The sequence below is a fragment of the Sebastes fasciatus genome, chromosome 22 (genome assembly GCF_043250625.1).
Source record: "Sebastes fasciatus isolate fSebFas1 chromosome 22, fSebFas1.pri, whole genome shotgun sequence".
In the NCBI taxonomy this organism is placed as follows: domain Eukaryota; kingdom Metazoa; phylum Chordata; class Actinopteri; order Perciformes; family Sebastidae; genus Sebastes; species Sebastes fasciatus.
Genome location: NC_133816.1, coordinates 6919760 through 6941737, shown reverse-complemented (window position 1 = coordinate 6941737; position 21978 = coordinate 6919760). Strand labels below are relative to the sequence as shown.

The 21978-nt window shown below is 40.4% G+C and overlaps 1 protein-coding gene across 20 annotated transcripts in view; it reads left to right on the top strand.

Moving 5' to 3' along the window:
* LOC141760990 (receptor-type tyrosine-protein phosphatase delta) overlaps positions 1-21978 on the top strand; it is a 400655-nt gene that overhangs the window by 155005 nt on the left and 223672 nt on the right. For all 20 annotated transcript variants that reach the window (XM_074624152.1, XM_074624149.1, XM_074624146.1 and 17 more), the window contains exons 5-7: positions 5738-5810; positions 10500-10609; positions 21512-21555. The gene's annotated coding sequence lies outside the window, so the exon portion shown is untranslated. The remainder of the gene's footprint in view (positions 1-5737; positions 5811-10499; positions 10610-21511; positions 21556-21978) is intronic.

Below are 21978 nucleotides of genomic sequence, written 5' to 3'. Positions count from 1 at the left end.
AAGTCCTTAGGGAGAGCCGGGGGTGTGAGCCTCCAAGAAGTAATGTATCAGGACAATAGAAATAGACTAGCTGTCATGGAGGCGATGCATGTAATGTTATTATCTGGTTTTGATTGATGAACATGTGTTTTCAATTACAATAGAATCTCAATCCATGTGAATATGCCCGCTGCCTTTGGACGGGTCACGATTCATACACACTTTTGAGTAGATTTCTTTGCCCCCCCTTTCATTAAATATGATCTAATAACAGCAGATGCTGAAAATCAATATGGCGGACACTTAAGCGTTCTCAGGTTTGTCAGCACAGTCTTACCGAATGAAGGGGAGGCGAGAACGTGGAAGGCAATCCAACAGCTTTGCCTTTGCCAGGCCACGGGAGAAACCTTTTAAGGCAACTCAACCAGTCATCTTAATGACGCGAGGTGATACGGTGACAGGAAAAGCGGTCTTTTAAGAAGATGATCAATGCTATCATCTTCTCCAAATCTGACTGGAAAAAGGGGACATAATACAGAGGCGTAGAGTTTCCTAAGAGGAGCTACCCTCCTTTCCTTTCTCTTCGTGTAATTCTCCCACTTTAGCCTTAATGTGTTTCCCCTCTTCCCGTCCCTCCCTCGCCGCGTCTTCCTGTTTCATTCTCAGTTTCATCATCTCATCTGATCTCTCACCCTTTACCCTCTCTGTCTCTTCATCCTTCGCCGCCTAGGCCCTCCCTCCTTTTCCGATGTTTCTGCCTACCGCACATTATCTCACGCGCTCCCCTCTTTGCACTGACAGCATGCTTATCCTGTTGTGTTGATGAGATATTTGAACGATTAACGTTATGCACGCTGAGCAGATTATGATAGCCTTTGGGGAGGAGCAGTTTCAGTGTGATGGAAAGTTTCCAGCATGATAGAAAAGTCTGCTGATGAGAGGGCTTTGCAGGGGGAAAGATAGCGTACAGAGATCAATGTGTGCAGAGGACAAAAATCTGGCTATTTTCTAACGACACTAACGGCCAGTTTTAGCAATAAAGCGCTAACACATGCCCTTTTTTCACTCCAAATATGCACATAACTTATAAGTAAAAGTTGCTGCTGCATAAAGAGATTTTTTAGAATTTTTTAGCTTTGAGTTTGGATGGGAACATTTCTCATTTCTGAGACAGCTCACATGGCAAGTGTGATATCCCGTCAACAGCAGCCTGACAACTGCAAACCTATGCAAATGTGTCTAAAATATCAAACCTCCTCCCACCAAAAGCATTTCTTTTTCGGGCTGCATGACGCCAATTCTGAATAGACACATGATGTACTATATAACTAATTCCATCTACGTCTGACAGTGATGCTACCCGGTGCCACTGAGGCAGCTGTTGGTACAGAGAGAGAGAGAGAGAAAGAGTAAGAGAGAGAGAGAGTAAGAGAGAGAGAGAGAGAGAAGGAAGCGAATGGCAGATCACTTCCCAAGTGCTCATTTTTAGCTGGCTTGTTTGGGAACAGCGCGCCAGAGCTGACGAGCTGAGCACAGAGTTTTTGACACAATGGTGTCAAACTCGGGACTGTGATGTTTCAAGCTTGCGCAAGTGAATGGCGTCGCACCTGCTGGCAACATGCAGACACAGACACAAACAGACTGGTATCAAGCCTGCGTGGCAATTAGTGTGTTTGGGAGTGCTGTGAACCCTAATGATGCATTTGCCTTACATTGTTTCATTAGAGAGGCTTTCAGGGAGATGGCATATGGAATCTACTGTATTGGAACCGCTGAAACGAGTTGCAAATGGCATCATTTTTGGAATCATACAGAAGTGTTGTTTCTGATAAATCATATTACTTCAGTGACTCGGAACTTGAGCAAATACTTGAAACAAGTAGCAAGGTAAAGCCAGGTTAGCAGCTGATCGGTACTTAGCTACTACACCATGTAAGAGTTGCTGTCTTAAGAGTTTTGTTTCACCTCTTCCCTCATGTTCCTAGAAATTATTTAACAGATGGGATCCTCGCTGTTCTATGCCCTGCTGAGTAAGCGCTGAAATGAAGTCTATTCTTCCTTTTTGATGTCTCAAACTGTTTCACTGAAACGGCAGGAAAGCTAACAAATACACAAACTGTAATCAAGCAATGTGTAACAGTTGGTGTCAATGTTGGACTTTATTTTTATGTGAACGATGACTAGGGCTTCAGTGTGTGACAGCTCGTTCTCATTCCCAGGGCATCAAATACCAACGCTTTGTTAGGGTCGTCGGCGTTAGATACCGACACACAAGGCACCCTTTAGCCTCAGTATGAGAGCTTTCCATCAACTACAATGTAAATCCATCCACGTCAATATCAAACACCCAGGGAAAGTGCTGTGGTGTCGAAGTTTAAAGAGTAAAAGAGACACACAGGGTGTGATGGGAGGTGAATAGGGTCCAACAAACACAAGGCTTTCAACCAGGAGACCGCTGTTCGTGTCCAATGTGTTCAGTTTCACTTTGACGTTACAATCAGCTGTTCGTTAGTGTTCACAACGTTCAGTGTCATTTTCACTGTACAAACGTAGTAATTTTAAGCCCAACCATGTTGTTTTTTCCTAAACCCAAGTATTATCGCCTGAACCTAAGCAAGTGTTTTTGCTTAATTCACAACATTAAGCACGTGTTTACTGCGACCAAAACGTGACGCTGCGGGGTCTGACAAAGCGTCAGTATATGATGACTTGGGATGAGTACATATTGTGTATGAGTACTCTGAAAGCTTGAGTACTTCATCAAAGCTTGTAGTGATGAACCCACAGCAAATTAGCACCTGACTCTGCAGGTTCCCTCTACAAAGCGTTTTAGCATCTTTGAGCTCTCATTAGCCTTGTTTCCAGCTGTTTTCAGTGAAAATGTCTGGCTGCACCCACTGTATACTACCTGCCCAGCACCAAACTGCAGACAGACAGACAGGGCTAGCAACTAGCTGCTGGACATGGAGTATTTAGGTGGAGGCCAAAACAGAACTAAAAAGGATTGTGAATATTGGACTTGCATTTGCCGGGTGGCCAGAAACAAACGCAGTCGCCAGAAAAAATGTTGGCAATGGAAAGTTTCTGCAAACCACGGATACGTTGAATGGTGACGTTTCTCAAACAAAAATACATTTCATAAATACGTTTCATACCAGTCTTGTATCACGCTTGCAAAAACGCAATGCCACGTGGATAACGTTGTGAAACGAGGGTTAGGCAAAGTCTATTTAAAGTACGTCACTTGCTCTGACCGAATGCAAAAACGTCGACATCAACATATCCCTGGTTTGCAGAAAATGCCCGATGCCAACATTTTTTCCTGGAAATTTGGCTGTCAGAAACATGCCTCTGAATTAATGCAAATGTTTCCTTGTGTCTGTTGGGTGTGTAAATAGTTGACTGTTTGCCAACCAGTTAGCCATAGTACCCAATCTTAATGAAAAATGTATTTGACTTCTATGGTTTTGAAGAATATGCTACGATGTGTGTAATCACGCAGCGATTACGTGATTGACATTTAAGTTAAGTACTCTGGTGTCACAGCATTGCTTCTAAAGTATGCAATGGACCACTTGAGTCCTATTCAATACCAGGCTCTTTTTGTAACTGGACAGTTTTTAGTTGACATTTCTAGAGTATCGAACTACCAATTTTAGTCACAGGCCTGAGGCTGGTTTTATAGTGGTCTTTGCAATAAATATTGAACTAACCCTCCACAGTCCATTTCCTATGCTGTTCATTCGAGCACGATGGTACCATAACTCCTATGCTTTGTCAGCAGCAAAGTGTGCTGTAAATTACCAGTCATTAATGACTGGGTGAGATCTTCCCAGCATTCAATCAGAGCACTAAAAAAAACAAACAAATAAGGATTGGATGGTTTTTTTTTTCTAACTGCTCCCACTTGACTGGCGTTTTAGAAGTCGTGTATGGATAAGTAATATCTTCACCTCCACCTCAACATTCTGGTGGTTTTACGAGGCGAGCTGGTGTCTCCGTTGGTTACTGTTCAGGGGAAGGTCATAAACGAGCGATTTATGTCTGAAGTGCGGCCAGGAATGCTGATGCCACTGTCAGAGGGCAGAGAAACTGTCTGGTTTGACTCACATTTAATAGAAACTGTAAAGTCCACAACTGAACGCCCTAACTCATGCACTTTACAGTGTGTGCTCACACGGAGGAGGAGTTAACATAACTGCCGGAGAGAGGATATATAGAATGGCATAATAAGATAGATGGAGTATAACTTTGCTCCATGTGGCACTAAAAGCAGGTTTCACATTTTCAGCATCTTACATCACATTTCGAGTCTTAGTGCAGCAAGTGTGCCGCGAGCGCTTAAGTCATAGTGAGCAATCATTAGCTCTCAGTCTTCCAGTGGTGTCTGCACTTCTGGAAAATATTATTCATCACTAACGCATGACTTGCATTTCACAAGTACAACAGTGTTCATTATCAAAACACCAGCTAATATGATGTTGCATCGATTAGTGCACCACCTACTTTTTTTAGCAGCAGTTATCTGGACATTCAAGCCACCATTGTTAAGTTATGGGCATTTTAATTGCTATAGACAGGGGTCCATTAGCATAGCTTCTTGGGTGGCCATGGCCATGTTTCTCCAAATCATTAAGCTAATTATACAAGCTAATTAATCAGTATGCTTGGAATGGGCTGCGTGAGCAGACGCTGCTCTTTGTTGGCTTGCATAATGAAAGGAGTCCATTTTTAGATGGGGGGGAAATGAAGAAGGGGAGGGAGAAGGAAACTTTGATCTCGAAAGTAAACATATGATTTTTGCATATCAAGTGCGTCGGCAAAGTAGAAAAAAAAAAAAAAAGTGGGATTACAGATGCAAAAAAGCCAAGCCAGATTCACATTTGTACTGCTTTGAAGATGCAGAATACTGCACCGCCACCTTTGCAGATAGCAGAGGTGGCGTGTGCAGCGGTGTCCAACATCTAATTATCAGTGTCATTGTCATGCAAGACGAACACAGGCAGAGGTCTGTCAATCACAGGTGCCGCTGTGACGTTTGAGGGTAGTCAAACAACTTCAAGCGTGTGCTCCTCTTCCGTTAAGGAGGTCTTGGAAATTCATGAGGTAAACATGGGGGAGCGTTAATATTGATGTGTGTGTGTGTTTGACAAAGCCTGTCTGTGTGTTTCCAAGAATGAGAAGGACCTCTTAGCTCCCCGGACATCATTTAGGGGTCTCTTGCCACCTTATTATTTCCCAGTCATCAATCTGAGCCCAGCTGTTGACAAAATCAATTAAGGTCCCATGTATGTGCATTGTATGCTTATCACAAGGCACGTCAGTGTCTGTGTGTACGTCGGGCGCATATTTATGCTTTCTTGCACACGACCAAGGGCGCATGAGAGAGAATGGCTGTCAGAAATGATTACTTATAAGCAGACATATCCAAACATCCTGCTATCCTGTCTCCAGTATGTGGTGGAGACACTGTCAGCTCTCATGCAGGAGTCTATTTTTAGCAGCTCTCATTATGCACAACGGAAAAATCACCTCCTCAAAGTACATGAAGCATGTGTGCAAACCCTGATGGGGCTATGCTGATAACACAGCGATGCATAGTGGCTACAGGGTATGTTGTTTGTCTCCATACGTCTCAACATGTGCTTATGTACGCAATCCTACAGTACAATGATTTAAGTGTTTGGTTGTGAATGGACAATGATACAATACACTGAAGCATGACGCACCCTGACCTCTCTTTCTTTTCCCCCTCCAGGGAGATTCTGGGGAGTTCTCTTCTTTCATCACTCTGGTCCGAGGCAGCAATCGTAAATCATTATTCCAAACGGGTAAGATCTTACAAACCTTCCTTGAAATTGTATTATTCAATAAAGCACTCCATCTATGACAGTCACCGGGTGACCAAAATCCTGTTTCCAATGTCCAAATGTCAATACACCCACAAAAAAATCAACAAGATAATAATGTTAACCAATAGAAACCGAATCAAGGGTCAAACAACTAAATGTTGTTAGTATAGATGAATGTAGGGAAAGAACACATGATCTATTGTTCAGTCACATTAATTGGGTTTCTTGACTTGTACTATTTAATAAAAAATAATACTCAAGCTTGGCAAACAAGTTAAGCTTGATTTCCTTTTTTGAACCAAGCTTGATGTTAAATTGTAAAGCAGTTAATGTCCTCAATTTTTTTTTTTACCTCAGTATCGGTGATTCTTTTGTTTGACTACTGTACTGGACGGATGCTTAATTGCTTGAAATATCACTGGCTCTGTATAGCATAGTGACACATAAAGCATGCTAATGGTGCCCTCTGGAGTACAACAATCTCTACTGCTGCTGCTGCTGCTGTTTTTACAAGAGATCTGTTTCCACATTAAGACACATTGTGTAGATGATGCACCCATTCGCACATCTCACAGCATTCAGAGGACTGACAGGTGCTTTTAGCACATTGTGGAGGCCTATAAGCATTCATGCAAACACACAGGGGCTACAATAAGAGGCTTCTTGAGAAAAAAATCAGCAATAAGATAGTTACAGTAGGTGACCCACACGTCTGAATCTCTGGAATCATTTATCGATATTGTCACTAGAATGCCTTCTACTGTATCGCCACATGTACAGTAGCACATCGCATTGCACTCACGTGTTCGATTGTGTAAAAATTGATGCAACTATACTGCAATAAATCAACATCTTCTCATCGTTATCATCATCATAATGATGGCCAAGTTGGGATCATTAGAAGAACAGTTCATGCCCTGTGGAACCAGAGTGGAGTTACCCTTTATCACAGCGCTTTTTTCCAGATCAATGAGTAGTGCTGTGGTTTCCCCCAAAGGACTTGCGGGTGCAGCTGTAATTGGAGCGCTTGTGTTTCTGCAAGTTACCGTTCCCTGGGCAGCACACACCAGAACATTACTCTACATGTCTATAGGATTTCCAATGGACTTATCAAATGCAACTGCAAGGGAAGTTTTGCGGCGCGCTATTTCGAGATCAAATCGTGGCAGGGCTTTTCTAACCCAGTGTCTCGTTATTGGGACACGGTCCCTTGCGTTTGTCTTATTTTTACCGGCAGCCTTTAAATATATTCCCAAGTGTGTTAAATAGGTGAGTGTAAACACTACGAGGCGATGATGCTTTCCATTCAGAGCACTTCACACACATGATGCCCTCTGTCCCTTGTGGCAATTACTGTGAACATTTGCGAAAATTTGTTGGAGGCTCAGGTGGCAAAGTGATTTAAATTAAAGATGACAGCGACAAATGTGGCTTCAGTGGAAAGGCAAGACAAAAACAGTTAAGTACAGACAAGTTAGACTAACTTTGTGCCTGAAGTATTGTAAATGACAGCGGCAAAATTGTCACTATCGCATAGTCTGTTGGAGGCCATTTGAATGTCCTGTTCAACAACCATTAAGGCATTAAATTTAAATTGAATCTGCTGTTTCTTCTCAGAGAGAAAGTCTTAAAGACACTTGTTAAATGACGTTGTGGTGCATTTTACCAAGAACGGCGGGTGCGTAGGCGCCCTACACCTGTCAGATGGAGTTGTGTTATATAAAGCAGAATTCGCAGTAGTAGCAGGTGACCTCGTTTAGAATAGCAATGAGTCCAGAAGCCAAAAAACTTTCCAAAGTCTACTTCCTAAAACTGCTTACAATAAACGAGAAGTGACCTGTTAACAGTGAAAAATGCTGTCGTTTTACAGCAAAGGCCATTTATAATTGGGGAAAAAGATAAAGTGGCACAAACCACAGTGCATTATTGCTGTGTTGAATTATTGTATCAAGACTATTTTTAATCAACCCTCAGGGATGGACTTCCATTCAATCTGTCTTCTGTTCATAGATGTTGCCAGGTGTGAGTTCTCTTGGGAGTATACACTCTTTAAAAATAAGGGTTCCAAAAGGGTTCTTCCTGAAGGGCTGGGGTTCCCTTTTTTGAAGGAAGGGTTTTTAAGGGTTCTTTGTTAGACTAAGGGCTACATTAAGAACTCTTTGCATCCAAATAAACTTTTTTAGAAGAACGAGTTCTTCAAGGACTGTTGAAAGCAGTGTGAAAAGATCTCCCCAGCCCACACACCGCCAACAACTTAACCTTGCATGGCAGCTTGATTCTAGCAATGTCATGAGATCACGAGAGAATCGTGGGATCAGATATCAAACAAAATCAAAATCCATCTTGTCAGGCTTTGGGTAATGCGTTTGTGTTCGGCAAGCAAGTGCACAGACCAATCAGCATCTCGTAAGAAGCAACTGGCCACTACGGGCGTGGCTTAGGTGTGTATGGGACGACATGGAGAGGCCATCTAAACAACATCTAGAGGCGTTCTAAACAACAATAGTGGCTCCAGAGGTTAACATAGATGCTGCAATAGCATCAGTTATATCAGAAATATTGAGTATTTCTTCATTGAAATAAGAGCAAAGAACGGCACTGAAGTTTGATGTTTTCTCTCTTCTCCCTACTGGCTTTGGCAAGAGTTTGATTGACAGATAACTCATCCAATCACCGGCTAAGTATTTTTTTTAAAGTGCCTGTCTCTTTCCAACAGTTTCCAATGATGACCTCTCAAATGGTTCTGTGTACCAAACTGGAGGGTCAGGTTACCGAAAACGATGATTGTGAACCATGATTGTTGTGGTTGATTGCTGCACCACATCAGCCCCGGCCCTTAAAGAGCCTCATGAAAAATCCTGGGTGGGTTCTAGATGAAACCCGTGGAATATAAAAGGGTTCTCAGTAGAACCCCCAAGGTGGGTTCTTGTTAGCACCCTTAGAAGGTGGAAAGGTTCTGGATAGAACCTCCAGAGAGGGTTCTGGGTGAAACCATGACACCATAATAGGGTTCTCTGTAGAACTGCTTGGTGGAACCTTTCACAGAGGGTTATTGGTATAACCTTTTATGTTGGATTAAAGATATAACCCTCTGAAAGGGTTCCAGGTGGAACCTTTATAAAAAGTTTTACAAGGAACCAAAAAATGGTTCTCCTATGGGACAAGCTAAAGAACCCTATATTGTTCTAATTAGCACCTTTCTTTCTAAGAATGTAGGTTAGGGGTTAATAATCGAGCTCAAGGATACTTCAATGGGTATGTCCATCCATGGGGTTAAGAGAGAAGCCTTCCTTTGCGGTATGACCTAATTGACTACTGGTCCATCCCGCCGCCCCAAAGGGTCATGGTACCTAATATGATTGTGTCTCCATATTTCTTAAATTTGATATATTATGTTATGGCTCGCAAAAAGCGTGTGTGTGCATCTAAGCATGTGTTGTGGGCCGGCCCCGGCTTAGATGATTTATTATACCGCTTGAAGGGACTTGTACTTTCATGAGGTCACATGAGTAACATGGCAGTCAGGCATAGCACACTGTTCTCTTTGGCCCTGCTGGCGATAGGGAGGCAAGCCAAAACAGCTAAAACAGATTCCAGTTTGCACATATTCAGGTACACAGTATAAAGTATATATTCACTGTACACACACACACACACCTACTCATACACAGACACGCTCGCACACACAAAATCAAATACTGTAATCCAGGCTTAATACTGCTTTATCACCTGCGCAGGAGGCAAACGTTATGCAAATGCACATAAGCTATTCCAAAGGCACGTCAGATTTAAGGCCTGTCTTTAATATGTCTTTTGAGAGGTTAATTCTATGCAAATACGGCCTCATGAGTTGAAAAACGCTAAGGATATTTTTCTAATAACACTAAGGGGATGCCACCGAGATGCAAAGTGGAGTATTTTAGATTGGCCTTGGATGATTATATTGAGCTAGGATTTCACCTCAGGCTCACACCACAGTATTTCAGTTTCTTATTGGAAACACGAGTCTGCACAAGTGAAAAAGAGATAGTTATGGTCATTTGCATGTTCAGACTGCATGTTCAGAGAATTCATATAGCTAAAATGCCATGCCTGTCACTGACACATCTTTTGAACTACAGTCAGATTTACCAAATGACATTATGACAATGAAGTGAGGCTCAAGTGTGTTATATATTTTATAGCTTTGGTCTTCTTATTTTGACTCTAATGTGTCTTTTTGTCAGATTGTATGCACTATCAAAGTGGGTAGAAAATCATGCAAGCTTGAGAGACACAATGCACCACCACCATATAAAGGAGAAAAAAAAGGACAAAATGAACATATCAAATCTGACATATTTGTTTGTGCATTCTCCCATAAGTATAATTTTGCCTGCTCTCTGCAACAGTAAATAAATAAGGGCATTGTTGAAAATAGGCCATGCAAAACTAATATTAGAAATGCATTCATCCACTGATTTCTTCTGCTTTCAAATGATGGACTATAAGCCTCTCAGGAGAGCAGTGTGTTGATGCTGTTATCGACAGAGTAGTAGACCGTTTTTTGGCTATATTTCAGTCTTTTCTTAATGTATGTATTTTTTAAACCAAGCTTTGTGTTATGTTTTCTGTTCCAATTGTTTGAGATGAAAACCTTATCCCACTGACTCTTTTCTCATCTCCTAGGTGGGGGCAAAGGGGGCATTCTTTTCAGTGGTGAGTCGGCGAGGAAAAACTGCAGCATCGGGCAGCATGTTGGCACCTGCATGAACCCGACAGAGGAGCCTCATTTCTTGGTGAGTTGGAGTACTCTTTCAAATTCAGCTCACCACAAAGTCCACAGGGATGCTGTTTTCCTCAGACAAGGTTTTCCACATTGAACATAACATGTGTGGTAGCTAATTTAGTTATGACTTAATCTCATTAATTCTTGAGAAAAAAAAGAGCTTAATTGCAAAATAAGCGGAAGCATTTTTCTCTTCACTTTAAGCTTCTAATGTGAGAAAAGCGGCTTTCAGAACAAATTGGAACAGCATTTTCATTGAAAAAAAAAACACTGAATGGTGTAGCAGAGGCTTTTTTAAAACCAAACCGAAGGCGTTGCTTTTAAATGTAGCTTTGATTTTGTGAATGGTATAAAAAGATATAATTTAGATTTTGTGAATGACATAAGGATGTATTTTACTGGAAGATTTCATAAAGATTTTCTTAAAACCAACTCCTATCGGAAGTTTGAATATGAGTGAAAGTTCAAGAGTTCAAAGCACTTTTTTCTACGTGGGTGTGAAGAGCAAGCTTTTTGGAACTAAGAAGTGTCTTTTGCATGAAATTCCTGTTGTATTTAAAGAGTTATGGGACTCTACGGGACAAACAGCTAATTATTATGATATGAAACTGGACCAAACACAATGACACATATGTCAATATTGGAAGCTGATGACAAGAAAGTACAAAGTGTGTCATTGGCATTGTTGTTTAGTGTCGTCAGTAAGTTTTAAGGAGCCCATCAATATTAGGGGGAGGGCTATAATAGAAAAGCTTTGTTGACTACCACATTTTATTCGAACACTGTCCTTAATAAATATAGATATAAATTAGGGCTGTCAAAGTTAACGCGGTAATAAGGTGTTAACGCAAATTTGTTTTAACGCCACTAATTTCTTTAACGCATTAACACAATTGGTCTTTCGGTGGTTATAGCGGGCTCTAGAGTGAAGATACTGTTGTCATATGAAACTAAAAAACCTAAAGAATCCATTGGTATCAACCTTGTCATACTAGCTTGTCATGAAGGACGCTGAAAAACGCTCCAAACGTGCGCTAAAATTTGGCGACGAAAAACTGGCATGGCTATTTTCAAAGGGGTCCCTTGACCTCTGACCTCAAGATATGTGAATGAAAATGGGTTCTATGGGTACCCACGAGTCTCCCCTTTGCAGATATGCCCACTTTATGATAATCACATGCAGTTCGGGGCAAGTCATAGTCAAGTCAGCGCACTGACACACTGACAGCTGTCGTTGCCTGTTGGGCTGCAGTTTACCATGTTGTGATTTGAGCATATTTGTTATGCTAAATGTAGTACCTGTGAGGGTTTCTGGACAATATCCGTCATTGTTTTGTGTTGTTAATTGATTTCAATAATACATATAAACATACATTTGCATAGAGAAAGCATATTTGCCCACTCCGATGTTGATAAGAGTATTAAATACTTGACAAATCTCCCTTTACGGTACATTTTGAACAAATAAAAAATTATTAACCATGGATAGTTATGTGGTTAATTGCAATTAAATATTTGAATTGATTGATATAAATATAAATAACTACATTTTGGCAACTTTTGTAAAATCCTATATTGAATCCTTCAACATTAATTTCTGGTATTACTGAAGGATGCCTGTGAACTCATAGTTGGTTGGTTGGTATTCACAGACAAAACATATTTAATATGTATAAGGAGAACTTTATCACACATTAAAAACTCAAACTTATATTAACCAAAGTTTTAGTACTTTATGATTACCTAACATCATCTGTTCATGGCATTGTAGCATTTTACATTTGCGTTTCACTGAATGGCGTGCATGTTTAAGAGAGCACCGCCATTAGCGAGACCGTGTTCAATCAAAAAAACATTTATTTTTCTACATCTGTCCATTAGCACTCCTCCGCTTTGGAAAATATCTTTAAACCATATTTTGACGCATTTGCATTTCATGTGAAGCCTCTCCGAGGAAGGAGAGAAAATACATTTGTAAGGAAACAACACAAAAAAAGAGAAAAACAAAGACGAAGAAAGGGCTAATCAAGAACAAACCAGACAAACTCTACTGAGAGTACAGACTGGGTTGGATGGGGTACTGCGGATAGAGTAAGAGGGAATATCAGGACAAGCTAATACAGGGACAGACAGATAACATGATGTTGCGTAAATAATAACTAAAAAGTATTCCCCATATTAGTGTTGTCAGCATTACTAAAAGCATCTCTGTAATTAATTTTTACTGATGAACACACCAGATAGTTGAAAATGTAGACAAGGGATTAGATTGAGGCATTAAAGACATTACGTAATAATGAAAGTTTAAAAATAGGCATTGGCTCTGGAGCCACATACATCATTCTAAGCAGACAGACTGTGATCATGGGAGAAATTCAGAGGATTGTTTCTCAGATTTAACTAAGGTCTGAAATACTGAAATCTGTTCTCAGAAGAGAAAATCCCTGCCCTGGGCCTGTGCGATGATGTAGCTGAGAAAACACATTCAGCGGGGTATAAATATTGCACGGTGAGTACATGGAGGGCTTTTTGGCCGATGAATTATTACAAAGTCCAGTGGCTTTATGCCAGCCTCGGAATATATCTCGCTCAGCTTCGCCCCTGCAATAAGCTGTGGCTGGGGAATTGTGGTTATGGGCACGCCACAAATAACTACCAACGATACTAGGAATCCATCACGCTCATCCCACATGTTGTGTGCTTACACTTGAGCACTCTCAACATCAGCCGGTTAGAAAAACACACACACACGCACGCACACACTGCATAGGAGTAAGAATTGCCTGTGAGGCCCAGGTCAGGGCTAGAAAGCCCTCCAAAGATGTGTACTTCATAAATTGTATTTTTCACATTCCCTCCATGAATACATGTAGCACAGTGTGTTTTCTGGAAGTGCTGTCGGGACTGAGAGGGAAAATGTTTACCTGAATATTCACCTCTAGGATGCTGTGATAGATGGTTTATCCCCCAACAGAGTAAACCGTGCCAACTCCTCATGCTCACTCTCAGGAGAAGCAAATCTGGATGAATGATGACGAGTGTATTCGCTCAACATCAGCAGAACAAGGTTGTGGAATTAGTCCATGTTCTGTTTTTTTTTTCCTCTGCTAAATCACGTTTAATTTGCACGAGATAATCACGCAACTCAGCGGAGTGCGGAGTTAATGGTTAATACATCTGATTGTACCAACTACCAATACAATGGGAATAAAAGAAGATCAAAAATAAGCATCTAAATGGGAATGGACTTTTGCTCCGCGCTCTGCATTGTCGAACCAAAGAAATGTCGGGCAGGTTGGGTCTTTTGGTTATTAGCAAAAAAAAAAAGAAGCATAATCCCCAGACTGCTGACATATTTCTTTTGAAAACGGCCTGTCTGAAAAAGACAGATATGCTCTGCAAAATGGATCAAATCTGTTTCATGTCAGATAGCAGCTAACGGTTTCCCAGGGTGAATCTTTACTAAGCCACAAACAGACAGGATTAGAGATTGAAGTACTGGACATAGTAGATCAGGAAAACACAAAAAAGGACAATATTAAATGATTAGCGACAATTTATGATAACCTCCAAATTACTTCCTTAAATACAGTGCATACTTCCATACCGTGCGCCCTGTGAAGGTTCAGATCCCTAATTTGCCATAATAAACACGCTAATTCTCTAACATTACATTGGTTTTGTGATTATTAAGAAACAAGCGTAGACAAGTTATTGCAAAAGGAGGAGTTATTATCGCAGCCGAGCCACCGTGTGTGTTTAATGAAATGCACGGATTTATCTCAAGGCGCTATGGATGAGGTATTTAAGTGCGGTGCATATTTCATGACCGTTAACGGCACGCGGGCTGCTCATTAGTCGCGTGACAGGTAATGGTTCTGGTGCCTTTTGAAACACAAGATCTCACTCTCAAGCATACAATTGCATGCACATGTGCATACGGAATAGCATTGCTTATAGACATGACTAATTGCATCGTTCCTCATGATATTGCAAACATATATGTCCACACGGCAAAAGCAAGTGTTATGATCCATTCAATTAAAACCTCTGCACGCTTAATCGGATTACAATCCCCCAAAGGAATGAAAGAGAAATGTTAATATACGTCTCCTTTGGTGTCAAACTTTTAGGGGAATTATTTTAACTGTCGATGAATATCCTGGCTTCACATTAGATTTCTACATTTGGCAATTTTTCACTCAAATGGTGTTTTTTTTTGCCAACCTTTATCCAGTTTGATGCAACCACAAGATGGTGCTGTGCGTCACCATTTGCCCTCGGAGTGACTCCATCTGAGGCAGTGCTATTTACCTCCCATCATTAAAGTGATTGGCTTCCATTTGCTTTGATTTTCCTTGTAGATTTACATGCAAAAATGTAATATTAATAAGTAAACAGAGTCTTTATCAATGGCTTCTGGTTTATTTTTACACCAAGTGAATTTTCTTAGGATTCTTCTTTAAAAAAAACAGGTTGCAGTAATTTAGTTTACTCAACGTTATCTACGAATTCATATCCGTCTCTTAAGTTTCGAAATATGTATTCAAATAAAACTGTGGATTTTAATTATTTTTCTAATTTTCAAGCTTATTTCTTAAACATGTCTACTAAAAGGATAAAAACTAATTTTAGCAGTGAAGGTCTTCATCAGAGAGCCCATAACCTGTCTTCTAAAGAATACACTGAGGAAGGGGAGATGCAAAACAGACTAAATTAGCTGAGATAGTTGCTTTCTTTACATATGTGCATGAAGCTGGAACAAATAAATCCCAATCATTGAAAGGAAATGCATGTATGCATATACTGTATGCAAGAGAAGTCATGATGATAAAATAGTATGTATTGAAATTATAGTAAAATCCAGTAGATGGCAGTCTGTCAATATGGAATCATGCCCCTCACACCCACAGCTCTTCCAGTAGGTGTGCCTCCAGTCATCAGGAGAGCAATGTCTACCCTGCATGCGCAGTATGACGGGCGAGCGCAAAGTGAGAGCGCAAAGGAACTTTTTATTGCTGCTGTAATGAAGTACACAAGCTATTTGGATGTGGAATAAAAAAAAAAAAAAAGTGTAGTGCATGTGGATTAATCACTGGATGAGAAAGTCACCGCTCAAACATACATATACACACACACACACACACACACACACACCTCTGCAGTGCTTTTCCCTCCTTCATTTTCTCCCCTTATATCTCTCGCACTCCCTCTCTCACACTTGCACAAAGCCGAATGGCGTCACCACCCACCACTCGCGTGTGCACACACACACACACACCTCCTCGCCATCTGTCTGTGCAGCGGCCCATGTTGCTGGCACTGGGAGCAGTTGGGAGCAAGAGAGTGAAAGAGAAAGTGTCTCTTGGCTCTGTAGTCCTGAATCCCACTTCCTCTCTTTATTCTCCTGCTGGGCTGTTGTCTATCAAACGCACTCACGACATCACAGTGTCCGCCGACGGGCCCTCCCTACTATCCTATACTTGATGCCCATTTGGAGAAAACATCTAATTCTGCCTTGCTGGAACCTTATGAGCAAATGTGTTTTCACTTCACAGTTATGAGAGCTCATTTCAGCTTAGTTCATTAACTACAGGGTACACATTTCGTCGCAAATGTTAAAGCCCACAACTCAACAAGAGGAAAAATAAACATGCTTGATTAGCTTATGTATCAGGCGTTTCAAATTAATACCGCAGATGTGCAGAGTTACTATTTCTTGAGAGGCATAAATATAAAGAAACTGGGAGGGACAGGGTCTATTCATGAGCCCTGTGACGGAGTGATCGCATGATGGATGTTGCTTTAGTACCTCTCCTAAAGTACTAAGAAAGCTGCATGCTTTTCTGTGCTTCCTGATTGTATTTACCAGCATGAGTTTATTGTATGTGCAAAATAAAAATACATACTGTATGAACCCAGGAATCACAGTATCTGCACACAACATAATGAGAAAAGAAATCCACAGGTACATAGGTGATTCTCTGTCATCAAGATTTCCAGTGAATTTTCATCACCGTGCAGCTTTACAAAGAGCTCTGTAGGCAGCTTAAGTCATTTGAACAAAAATGCATTCCCCCCTCTCTCTCAGTCTCTTCCATTTAGACAGCGAGCGAAAGTGCCTTCATAACGGCGCTATATTCAACCGGAGTGATAAGAAATGGCAGCTATCAGCAGGCGCTTTGGAAGCCGCACATAACAGTTATTGTGTGTGTATATATAAAAATTGATTTATGTGGCCTATCACTTAGCAGCCGCAATATGTGGATGAATATGGGCTAATATAATATTATGGAATGAGTGAGGGTGAGATGAGAGAGGGTTAAGGGAAGGACCAGGTGCTGCCTCAAGGTGAAGAAAGTATGATCAAAGTCCAGAGACGTATAATAAGACATACCATTACTCCATGAAAGACACTTCAATATCTAAAGCAATGGGAGACTGTTTAGATGTTGCATATTCAGACGGAATATATATATATAGTTTCATACAATTTAATCATGTCCCATGGACATTGCATATACAGTATATGTTTAATATAACTTATGTACAAATTAATATAATTAATGTGATATTCAACATATATGGGTACAACATATATGGTACTTCCTATTTGAAATATATACACACACACATATATATAAATAGATAAATAATAATAATAATAATAATAATAATATTGAATTGCTCAACTTCAAGATATAAATATACAAAGAATATAAGAAAATTTAATTATTAAATAAAATAAAATATAAATCAAATGTAACCATAATTTCTTAATGTAACAATACTTTTTAAATAGAGTCCATTATGCATTAAACGTTTCATTATTAATTGTCACATCTGTGGAAAACATTTTTTTAAAGTGGTGAATATTTGAATCAATCTATTTCTTTAATAAAAACACAGTTGTTACTGCTATGAATGAGTAACCTGGGTCCAGCATGTCATGCTGAGCCATTATTGTATTAATTATATTTCTGGCTAACTAAATTATGGTGTGAGGGACTGTGTAGAGAAAATGTTTCTAAAACTGATCTACTGGCCCTTTGGGCTACCAGTTGATTATGATGGGCAAACAGAGACAGGATTGCTGTCCTCAGCATGTTGCACACCCACTAAAGCTGCCAACAATTTTATCATCTATTTTATTTGCAAGGGAAGGCTGCAATGAAATATAAATATGAGCTGAGAACACAAAACAACCCTCCTTAGCTCTCCCCCAAAAATTCAGACCACCCTTCCATCAGCAAAAAAAACATGCATAACCCTTTTGACACATTTGGGGGGCGGGTGTTAGAAGGGGAGTTATTTATAGAAGTAATTAATTATATCAGAATTATTATTTATTAATTAATATGAATAACTCTCACAAGGGCCTTGCTTTTTTAACATAAGATCCTCCCCCAATTATTTCATACAGTCCCTGATCAAAAAACATGTTGAACCTAATACATGCATGCAATCATGTATACTACATTGCATCCTAAATTATGCAGCAGACTGCTTTCATACAAACTGCCAAATTAAAGCACATATTTTGGATTTTGAGCAAAATCAGAGACCTTTTATACGGGTTTTATTAGCAGTGTTGTAAACAAATCATAGATCTAAAAAGCTACTTTTTGTGTTATGAATATGGCTCTCTCCCACCCATTAAATGCAGTAAGGAGAAATAGGCTTGGCGGTAGCAAACAGCCTCATGTTTACCCCTTGGCGCAGAGCTGGTGCCATGTCCAGACTTGTAAATCAGGCCCATTGAGGTAGCATAATGCTGATGATTATGACAGCCAGTCGCATGGGAGTGATAGAGGGACGTTGAGTTATGGGCTCGGGGAGGATGCCCAGAACTGAAGAGTCTCACAAATGGAGAAGCACTTTCACCAAAACACAAGTCCCCAGATGGGGACTAATGCTGCAGTTGGCGGCTGTGCCACCCAAATGAGTGCACATTAGCTGCTCAAAACCCACAGAATAGTGAAGTATGTTTGTTTTTTTGTTTTTTTACTTCACAGTTCTGCCGCTTCACTCTATTACTGCTAGATAATATTTCAAAAAAACACACAGGAGGAATAAAAGAGCAAGAGACAGCCAAAGTATTTTGAAAGCGTTTTGTGTTGCACTGGCATGCAATGCATCACTTAACTAGATGGCTTCAGGATGGGGAATGCATTTCTAGTCACTGTATTACTAAAGAATGTCCTGTTTGCATTCTGCTTTATTCATTCGACTCCCCTTTGCGGATGAACGATCATTCATTCGCATTGATCGTCAGCCATGATAATATAATCAGGCGTAAAGCCTGACAAGGCTGGCCGGTCCGATAGATCAGAGCTGCTGACAGCAGAGCTATGCACAGGTCATAAACCCTCACCTTCCCTGTTTGACCCCACATCAATTTGGCTCTTTCCAATATGAATGCAAATAACAATGCATTTTTGGTGACATGTTTATGGTTATCTCTGTATCTCCACTCGCTCCGCCTGCTGCCCCTAAATGTGCTGATGTTACCGAGCTAATGGGATTGAAAAAGGTAACCTATTTGCTCACTAGTGGTCAGCGCGCCACCGCCCTCCCCGGCAACGCCTCCCCAAAACATAAACAAAGCGTCCGCGCATGCCCTTGCTCACACACACACACACACACACACGCACACACACACACACACACATACACACCTACATGTCCTCCACCCCAGTCACTTGTGTATGCATTGAGCTGATAAGTACTGCGGTTCATTTTCCCCATGGCAAAGCACAGTAAAAAACTGGGGAGTAATAATTGCTTTGGGGGGGGAGAGATGAGGATGGCTAAATATGCTTGATTGCCTCCTAAGCTTTGGTGCTGTGTAATGAAATATGGCTGCTGCAGACAGGAGCTCCCGTGCGATAGCTTTCTTGTCACTTTCTCGCTTGCTTTTTTTTTTTTTTTTACCCCTTCGCTCTTCTGTTCTGGCATTTTCGTCTTTGCTCACCCGTTGCCTTTGTTACAGAATGGAGTCCATCAAAGCTCGTGTTGCCATTGAACACTTATCTTAGCTATAATGTAATAATTACGGAGGCAAAATCCAGCCTAATTGAGTATTCCTCGCCACATCAAAACGGCAGGCGCCCTAATATTCCTCTGTTCTACAATTTAATTTGTGGATTCATTAGCATGAACAGGGTGTATAGAGGGAACGCAGATAACAAGGGAACTTAGCAACAACACTGCTGAAGAAGTCAAGGTGAAGATCCTCACCTGGATAATTATGTTTGCCAGTCATTTACACATTAAAGCTCAAAATGAACAATTCTGTTTCCACTATATGAAGACTAGGGCTGTCAAAGTTAATGCAATAATAACGCAAATTAGTTTTAACACCACTGATTTCTTTAACGCATTGACGCAATTGGCGATTTTTAGTTTATAGCGGGCTCAGTTTTAAAGCAAGAGTGAAGATAGCATATGAAACTAGAAAATCTAAGGAATCCATTGGTACCAACCATGTCATACTAGTTACATACTTGTTGCAAAGGAGGCTAAATAATGTTCCAAACTTACGCTACATTTTGGAGAGGAAAAACTGGTATGGTCATTTTCAAAGGGGTCCCTTGACCTCTGACCTCAAGATATGTGAATGCAAATGAGTTCTATGGGTACCCACAAGTCTCCCCTTTACAGACATGCCCACCCTATGATAATCACATGCAGTTTTGGGCAAGTCATAGTCAAGTCAGCACACTGACACACTGACAACTGTTGTCGACTGTTGGGCTGCAGTTTGCCATGTTATGATTTGAGCATATTTTTTTATTTTAAATGCAGTACCTGTGAGAGTTTCTGGACAATATCGGTCATTCTTTTGTGTTGTTAATTGATTTCTAATAATACATATATACATACATTTACATAGAGCAAGTATATTTGTCCACTTCCATGTTGATAAGAGTATGAAATACTTGACAAATCTCCCTTTAAGGTACATTTTGAATGGATAAAAAATGTGTGATTAATTTGTGATTAATCTCGATAAACTATGGACAACCATGCGATTATTGGCGGTCAAATATTTGAATCGATTGACAGCCCTAATGAAGACCTTTTAATGCAACTAAATATCCATTTGCTTCCATTTCCGCTTTTACATAAAAAGCAGCCAACTACATTCACACAGAAAATTGGGAATTAGCACGACAGACATGTTGGGCAGAAAGACATTCATAATCATCATTGCTAATCATCTCATTTGCCCTACAATAATGTTTTAAAATAGAAAGAGTCAAATTAAAGCTCACCAACTGTAGCTAAAAAAAAAAAAAAAAATGTTTATCCCCCAACTCATTTTTGTTGCAACCACCCAAAGCACATTTCACTCTGTTGGTTAAATAAGTAGCTAATCATTTACAAGAATATTAGACCACAGGCTTGTATGGGCACAGCAGCATCTGCTAATGCATTTAGCAAGAAAATAGCCTGAGAAAATCTTCCCAGCACATTAAATTGCGAGACTTTTCGCTTCCAGAATAACTCACAAGCCTAATTTGTTGTGCTACTTAAAGGAAAATGTAATTACACTTGTTTTCATTATAATTCACAAAGCCAATCGATAACTGTGGTTAAGTCATTCTCTGCTGCACACGCAATTTTCTGTTCCTTCAACTGAAATTTGGTTGCGATACAAGTACCCTGTATGTCTTTATATATTGTGTACGTCCAGTGATGGTGCTGAGTAATTAACTAATTAAATGAACAACATCACAATAAGAGTTTTTATGGCAAATACTGTACAGTAAACTTCATTGGTGCTTTATTTTTATGAAGCTGTTGGTAATAAATGTACAGAAATGGCCGTTTTTTACTCCACACATAGACAGGCTGATGAAGCTATTCATCCCTATCCTGTTCCCCTCTGTCTTTCTCATTTATGCAGTTCTCTTTCCTGAGACGTCAACCACAGGATGAGGCCTGCGGCAGGTAAGAGACTGAAAAGAATAGCTGATGAGCGTAGGACAAGAATGTTCTGACCTCTGTTTTGCATCATTTCCCATTTGCTTAAATCCCATGCGACACATCAAGGGCGCCCACATGCTGCGTTTTTTAATGTTTTCAAATTTATAAGCAAAGGGGCTCCAGATGATCATGTGTCCAAACATCCATCTTTGTTTAAATTTTATATTTTGAGTGTCGAGACAGGAAAGAGAATGTGTCAAGCGATATCAAATCAAGTGCTAAGCTGAATCTCGACTCCGGCTCAATCCCTCCCATCTCCTGACCTGCGATGGGGCGGGGTGGGGGAAACAGACTATATCTGGCAACCTAAACCTTTTTAAAGTGACTGAGAGAGTGAGGGAGACTGACTGGCACTGATGGGACCAGACTAGGACTGTGAGATGCTGT